Source organism: Nematolebias whitei, chromosome 12 (assembly GCF_014905685.2).
Source record: "Nematolebias whitei isolate Nwh7 chromosome 12, NemWhi1, whole genome shotgun sequence".
Taxonomy (NCBI): Eukaryota; Metazoa; Chordata; class Actinopteri; order Cyprinodontiformes; family Rivulidae; genus Nematolebias; species Nematolebias whitei.
Window position 1 is genome coordinate 26,635,643 of NC_056509.1, and position 8,537 is coordinate 26,644,179.

Consider the following 8,537-nt stretch of genomic DNA (forward strand, 5'->3'; position numbering starts at 1 on the left):
TGTGTGTTAATGCTCCATCTTTAATATAAATAACAAAACCTACCAAAAAAAAAAAAAAAAAAAAACCTTAAACATTTAGATATTATAATAATGATCACAACATGTGAGTAAGTTGTTTTAATTTCACAACACAATTGTCAATACGACATGTCTCCTTTTGACCATTTTTGATGCTAATAAGTATCTAATAAAAAAAGAATAGGTCAGGATGGGAGACTGCAATGAAGTGACACATCAACGCAATCTGCTCGTTTCCTTAGGTAAATTTTACTAATTTGCTTTTTTATGTATATGAATGTTTCTGTTCAGTGCCCTGAGATGACTTCTGTTGTGACTTGGTGCTTTAAAAATAAACTGAATTGAAATGAATTAAAAACAGGAAAGAAAGAAAAAAAAATCACATTACTATTACAAAATTCGGAGGTTCGTTGTAAAATCAAGAGTCCCTCTTTTTTCTATTTCTTTGCACACAAGTGTACTTTATTAACAACGAAGTCGCAGCCTAATTTTAAACAGGAATATTTGATTGTAGCTTTATAACCCCCATCTGGTTTGCCTACTTTTCCTTTTGGTGACTCAGCCTTTCTTTATTTTGTACACAGCTGTGGTTCACTTATGCATATTTCAGAACAGGTTCTCTTCCTGTTTTTAGCACATTCAAAAATCCTTCCCTCACATTTATTTAGGCATAAATAATGAATAACATGCAGGCATTCCTGCAAATCAACTACATTTGTGTACAAGAGGGATAAGCAGCCATTACTTCCTCGGGTTGTAGTAAATTTTGCTGGCCAGCTGCAGCGATTATAGCGATGTCTGTTCTCCTATGTACTGCAAATTCTCTGAAACTATATTTTTTAAAGGACTGTCATGAGTGTATAAAGTGGGCAGTGCAGGGTTGTGGGACTTTATCGAAAGTCGCTACAATGTCACTCTCCCCCTAACCATTCCTGATATGGCAAGTTCCATGAATCTTTAATGAAGGCTTTGCTCGGAAACAGAACTTTCCCATTTGCTCGGAAGGTAAGTCAATTTACACAATTTTCACAACATCATAAATAATTTGTTGCAAGAACAGTATTTTTGTTTGTACAGTATAAGTTTAGACATTTCTACAAATAAACTTTACAGGGAGTATGTAGTTCTTGTTGAGATAGACAATACCATAACTGTGCTACAGGAAGAGAAAACATCTCAACACCAGGTCCACTCAAGTTTATTTTCCTCAAAAAGTGCTTCATCTTCATTGTCACAGCTCATTTAATCTTTTTTTTATGTTTAGTAAGGTTTTTAGGGGTTCTACACTGTCTTTTAATGACTGGAAAGTCTGTGTTAGGATGTGAAGTTGCCACAGTTAAACTTTCATAAATTATTTAATAATTGTTTTATGCCGTATGTCCTTGATTTAACCTGGGCTTCAACATAGCATGACCAGGGGAATGACCACCAAGCTACTGTGGGCACAGGTGGGCAACAAAACATGTGCACAGCCTAAAATACAGTTTTCAAGACATGCACATGAAAAAAACCCACAGTGATTTTGAAAAACTGGCCGCAACCGCAAGACTTGCTGGTCGCAAACACTCAAAATTCAGACTGCAACTTAAATTTAAAGAAAACTATTTATTGCAATTTTGAGTCTACAACTGCTCAACACTTGCAGCAGAGTAAAAAATATGATATTTTTTTAGCTTTAATGAGTTAAAGATCTTTTTTATGCTTTAGGTGTTTTCTTTCCATCAGCATGTGGTTATTCATGCAATATATCCATATCAATTTCTCCACCAAAAACTTCCTGAAATTCCTGTAATGCCTGACACAAGTTCTGGGAAACACAAGGTTTTGTCTCTAAGCAAAGTATTGCTAATTATTAAGGCAAAATCATAAGTTAAACAAACTGCATGCATTATTGATGATTGGTAGAAGCTGGTTGTCATTTTATTGTCCAAACGTCATGTCATTGGATCGTGATTAGGGCAGAACACATAAATAAAAACATCCACTATAGGTACTTATGTCTTCACAATAACAACTAGTAAAATAGAGATTCTGTTTGTTCACATTTGCATGGCCTGTCTCCGTTTTTCCTCTTTCCAACTCTGCCTGAGAGGTTGCATGCAGTTCAACCATGATGCAGTGAATATTCAAGGTATTCTTCTGGATCATTTCCATACTTAGAAATGTGCTTCTGTTTTCTCTGTTTTCACCGTAAACTGAAAGGCTTTTGCCTGCAGGCAAGACTTTGAATTCTCCATAGCTTTAATAGCCTGTGGGAATAATGGGTGGCCTGTACATAAAAAGCACTGATAAAGATACAAAGAGAAAAGCCCTGGTTGAGGTCTTTTTCTGCAGAGAGCTTGTGTCACACGACAGGATTACAATAACACCTCAGGGGAGCCTCTTAGTGGAGCATTTACACAGCCTTGATCCACCAGCTATGATGAACATGTGTGTGAGCATGTGATGAAGAACACACAACGGCATCACTTTTACAAATGTGCATACACAATGCTTGGTTTTCCCTTTCTGTCTCACGAGAGAACTAACCCTTCCTGAGTGAAGAATTTCTCTCTACACTTGCCCTGAATCATAGCTGTCATTTCTACCCATCAGTCAATGTCATTTCTTCTAGGCAAGCATTCTAATGCACTCTGCATTCAGCCTCATGGAGGGATTCAATTGAAGATGGACGTCTCTAGAAAACACTACCTGCTGAGCTCAAGGTTACACACAGAACAGGGGAACAGGCAGCAGGATTGTTTAAAATATGAAGCATTCATTCACTTTGGCATATTTGTGCCACCTTCTAAACACCTTTCATTTTCCTCTTCATTTTCAATCCACATTCCTCACATTTGCACCCACAGGTTCAGAGTGCCTCAGCAGCTTTGCAACATCACAAATCACATGTCTGCTCTATGATTTATAGTGAAAAGAAAGTCCACAGTGCTGCTTTCAGCTTACAGCTTTAATGATTACCCACTACTTAGCAAATTGTTGGGCAATATTGTTTTTGGTTGTGTTTGTTAATGTGTCTGTCATGTTGGCTAAATATTTCACGAACTAATGGACACATTTTAAGGAAAATCTTGGAAAGTAAACATTGGGTGTACATCTCCAATAAAAAAGAAAAAAAACTTTTAGTCAACCCAATTCAAGATGGCCACCACAGCTAACTGTTATTGGCAAACATTGCTCACTCAGTTGTTTTACATATTTTGAGCTAAAATATGGGATGGTAGTAGCTGAGATCTTCAACCCATGTTACAAGTGCTGACAGGTCAAGTTCTTTCCTTAAAACTGCAATTAACTATTGATGGTAACCTTGCTTATCTGTTTGCAAATTACATCATGAACTTCTAGATGGATTTTAAATTAAAATGGACTCTCTTTTTCACTTCTTTACCACATTCCCCATTTTCCTAGACAGTGGACCCCAAGTATTTGAAGTCCTGCACCTTTGTGACCTCTGCTCCTTGTAAACTCACTGTTCCACCTGCCTCCCTTTCATTCACACATATACTCTGTTATACTACAAATGACTTTCATTCCTCTTCTTTTAAGCGCATATCTCTACCTCTCTAAGTTCTCATCCACATGTTTCACACCACAGATCACGTCATCTGCAAACATCATATCCATGGGGATTCCTACCTGACCTCATGTGTTAGTTGGTCCATCACCAGAGCTAACAAGAAGGGGCTCAGAGCTGATCCTTGATGCAATCCCACCTCCACCTCAAAGCTATCTCTCACTCTTACAACACATCTCACCACTATGCTGCTGTTCTCATATATGTGCTGTACCAGTCTAAAATACTTCTTTGCCATTCCATATGTCCTCAAGCAATACAACATTTCCTCCCTTGACACTCTATCATTTACTTTTTTCAAATTCACAAAGACACAATTTAGTTCTTTCTGACCCCATCTGTACTTCTCTATCTGCATCATGAAAGCAAATATGGCATCTGTGGTGCTCTTTCTTGGCATGAAATTATACTGCTTCTCACAGATAGTCACCTTTCGTCTAAGTCTAGCTTTCACAATTCTCCCCCAGATCTTCATTGTGCAACTCATCTGCTCTAGTTGCTAAAACTCTGTACATCACCATTGTTCTTAAAAATGGGCACCAGCACACTTCTCCTCCATTCTTCAGGCATTTTCTCACACTCAAAAATGCCACTGAATATTTGATTCAAAAACCTCACTACCACCTCTCCCAGACATTTCCAAACCTCCACTGGCATGTCATCAGGTCTTACTGCCTTCCCCTCCTTTTCAGATCTTTCCAAACTTCACCCTCACTAATCTTTCCCGCTTCAAGGTCCACTGTTTCTATGACCTCTACTCTTCTCTTTCTTTCTCTTCATTCATTAGCTCCTCAAAGTACTCCTTCCATCTTCCCATCACACTCTCCTTACTTGTTAGAACATTACCATTCCTATCTTTAACAAGCCTAACCTGCTACAGATCTTTTCCAGTCTGATTCCTCTGTCTTGCCAATCCTTGCAAGTCCTTTTCACCCTCTTTAGTGTCCAGCCTCCAATACATCTCATCATACACTATCTGTTTTGCCTTTGCTACCTTCCTCTTTGCTCTACGTTGAAGCTCCTTATTTTCCTTTCACCTCCATTCGGTCCTCTCACTGTCATATTTCTTCTTGGCTAACTCATTTTTTAATTTTTCATTTACCCTTTATTTATACAGGTAGTCTCATTGAGCCACGAGAACTCATTTTCAAGAGAGACCTGTTTAGGGAGCAGATGGGGGTTAGGGGCCTTGCTCATGGGCCCAGAGTGGGGCGAATGTGGGTGGTTTTTTTTCATTTTTGATGTTGTCGGTACTGGGGCTTGAACCGGTGATCTTCCGATCACAGGGCCACCTTCTCTAACCTCTGCGGCACCACTCCCTCTCTCACTGTATCTGGTACAATGACAACAAAGCTTATTCTGATTCTGATTTTAACCTCTTTCTCGGATTAGCATCCTACATTTCACTATTCCACCACCAGGTTTTCTTATTATTTTTTTCTCTGTCCAGATGACACACCAAGTATCTTCCTACCTGTCTCTCTAGTTACTGCTGCTGTAGTAGTCCAGTCAACTGGATTTTTTTTTTTTTACTAGCCAAAGCCTTTAACAGCTCCTCTCTGAACACCTCACAACATTCTTCTTTCCTCAGCTTCCCCCATTTGGCCTTCTTCTCTGATTTTACTTTATTTTCTCTTCTTCACAACAACAGTCATTCTACAAACAACTATCTGATGCTGTCTGGCCACGTTCTCCCCTGCCACAACCTTACAGTCCCCAATCTCCCTCAGGTTTCATCTTCTACACAGAATGTAGTCGACCTGTGTTCTCCTTCTTCCACTCTTAAAGGTCACTCTACGCCACTCGCTCTATAAGAAATAAGTGTTAACTACAGTCATTACATTCTCTTGGAAAAATCCACCACCATGTGTCCTTTTTGGTTTCTTTCCTTGACACCAAACCTACCCATCACTTCCTCATTCCCTCTGTTTCCTTCACCAACATGTCCATTCAGGTCTGCTCTGATCACCACTCTCTCCTTCCTGGGAATACTCTCTATCACTTCATCCAGATCCTTCCAAAGTTTATCTTTCCCCTCTATGTCTTATCCAAGCTGTGGAACATAACCACTGACAACATTTAGCACCAGACCTTCTACTTTTACCTTCAAACACATCACCCTTTCTGACACTCTGTTACGTCTACTACATTCTTTGCCAACTCCTCTTTCATGACTGCCGCATACTACATTTTTATTTCTATCTACATCTTAGTAAAACAGTTTCAGCCTTTCTGCCCTTTGACTTGGTCTCTTGGACACATACAACATCTACCTTCCTTCTCTGCATCATGTTATCCTGGTCTCTACCTTTACCTGTCATTGTCCCTATGTTTAGAGTTGCCACACTCAGTCCTACACTCTTGAATTTCCACTTATCCCTCTGTTTCCTGACACATTTCCCTCCTCGTGGGCTTTGACTAATAGTAGCACAATTGCTGCCAGTACCGGGCCTCAACCAATCTGGTATGGTGTTGCTCAGATGAACTCGCATGCTAGTTTTGGCAAAAGTGTTTTAAATTGGATGCCTTTCCTGACACAATCCTCGCCATTTCCCCTGACTTGGGACCAGCACAAGAGACACACTGGCTTGTTCACAATAGTGGCTTGTTTCACAACACATTATCTGAGAGTAAGATATGGCCAATATTGCATGGGATTATGCATAATGTTATTTGTAAAGGTCAACCAAAAATCTATAATGGGTATTTTTCAGTGTAAGCTAATCTTTGTTTAAAGCCCTCTCAAAAAAGGAGGTGGGCAACATGCACATGGTCAAGAAACACAATGCCTTTATTTGAGTTAAGAATGATGCATCTGGTCACAAGAGCACCAGCCAAATACAAACACATTTACAGAAGCTATATCTAAGCACCCAGAAATGTAGACATTCAGTGAAGAAGATCAGACCATTTGTGCCAATTCTGGACATTCAGACAATTCCACATTTGGACATTCAAATGTGGAATCATGAATGGAAAAATATTCAATGTTTGCCCCAATTCATCCTAATGCAAATTTGATACAAGTAATTTACTTGTTGATGTACTCCTGACAGAGTTTTACACATGCTTTGTTTATTCACACAGAATCAATGACACAGAAACATCAGGGGAATCTTCATTAAAAGACAACATTTTGGTTTCTCTATAAACTATGTCTAAGCTACTAATCAGAGGTACAAGAGTGGCCTGTAGTTTGTAGCTGTACCCAAATGTAGGTGAGCATATGCAATTGGTTGTGTCTGCATTATTAGGTAGAAATTATGGTTGTCTGGGATGCAGAAGCTACATGCATGAATTTGTCTAGAACTCCTGGAGGAATTGTTACTAAAACATGTCAGAGTCAGAGTCAGAGTTTCTTTATTGTCATTCGCACCTCATGTGGTACATGTGGTGGAGCGAAATTATGTACACGGGGTCCCAGTTACATCCAACAATAAAATTTATAAGAAAAACAGTAATAACATCTAAGATATGAACTAAGAAAAACATCAACTAAATATTCACTGAGCACTAATAACATAAAACATTCTGTCGAACATCAGCACAAACATGAACATGAGTCTGTGAGCAGATGAGCACGCATGAACACATCAACATTGAAACAGATCAACAGCAACATGAAACAGATCAGCAGCAACATGAAACAGATCAGCAGCAGCATGAAACGGATCAGCAACAACATGAAACAGATCAGCAGCAACATGAAACAGATCAGCAGCAACGTTGAAACAGATCAGCAGCAGCATGAAACAGATCAGCAGCAACATGATGTGATTTTTTTTTTTCACAGTTATGTGATGACAGTTCAGCATCATTTGATTTTACATCTTAGCTACATTGCTTCTCATTTTGCTTCATCACATGGACAGAAAGCACACTTAGCAAATTGATAAGGAATACACACATACACCTTGTAAAGTCTATTTTTCCATCTCATACTATGATGTGACGACAAACTTCTCCTTATGGAGCCCAAAGCCTGGGCCCCATAAGAAGTGCTGTTGGTGGGTTAGGGGTTAGGGGTTAGGACTAAGGTGAGAATTGAGGATGGATTAGGTTTAGGGTTAGGTATGTACTGGTAACTGTTAGGTTTAGGGTATGGGTCAGGGTTAGGGTATAGAAATTAATGAAAAATAAATGGAAGTCATGTCGAGTAGAGAGAAACATAAACTGTTGAAATGCTAAACCAGCTGTCCATTTCAGTCCCATCTATAGACAGTTCTTTCTAAACTCACCAGCTCTTTATTTGAGATCTGTGGAAGTCATTTGATACGCAACCAAAAATGAACAAAGCAAGCAATGCACACTGTTTTTTTTCTGCAGATATTTCACAAACATGCCTTTTTGCCAGGGATAAAATGAACTGAGAGGGAAAGGAGGGTATTGACCTGTATATAAAAATGTGTTGCAGACCCTTAATCCATAAAAAAAAAAAAAAAAAAATCTCATCAGCAGGGTGATGTGATGCCAGTGGCCTGCTGGGCTGCTACAGAGATGGCCAAGCCCTGGAAGGCACTCTGGCTGGTGGGACAGTATGGCCAGAAAATGTACCATCTGCTGGGGAGAGATGTGTGTTTTCACACACTCAGACCCCTTTGGCAACAGCAGTTTGTTGGGGTTGCTTAAGAACCAGAGAGGAGAGTGAACAAGCTGAGATAAGCACGATGAGGCCACAGGGTGACTGCACAAAACATGCAACACTAACACTGTCTAGCAGAGCTGAATGATTAGATGTTGCATGTGCACATACGGCATATCAACATGTGCACAGTATGATAACCTACCTATAACAAGTGCTTGTAATGTGAAACATTTCAGTAACAAGGTTAACACACTTGTAATTTTACAGTTGAACAGTTCAGTTACAATATGTTGAACACATTTCTGTATATAATCTAGTCTGAACCCTTTTTCCAAGCATTACCCTTACCAGAATACGTTT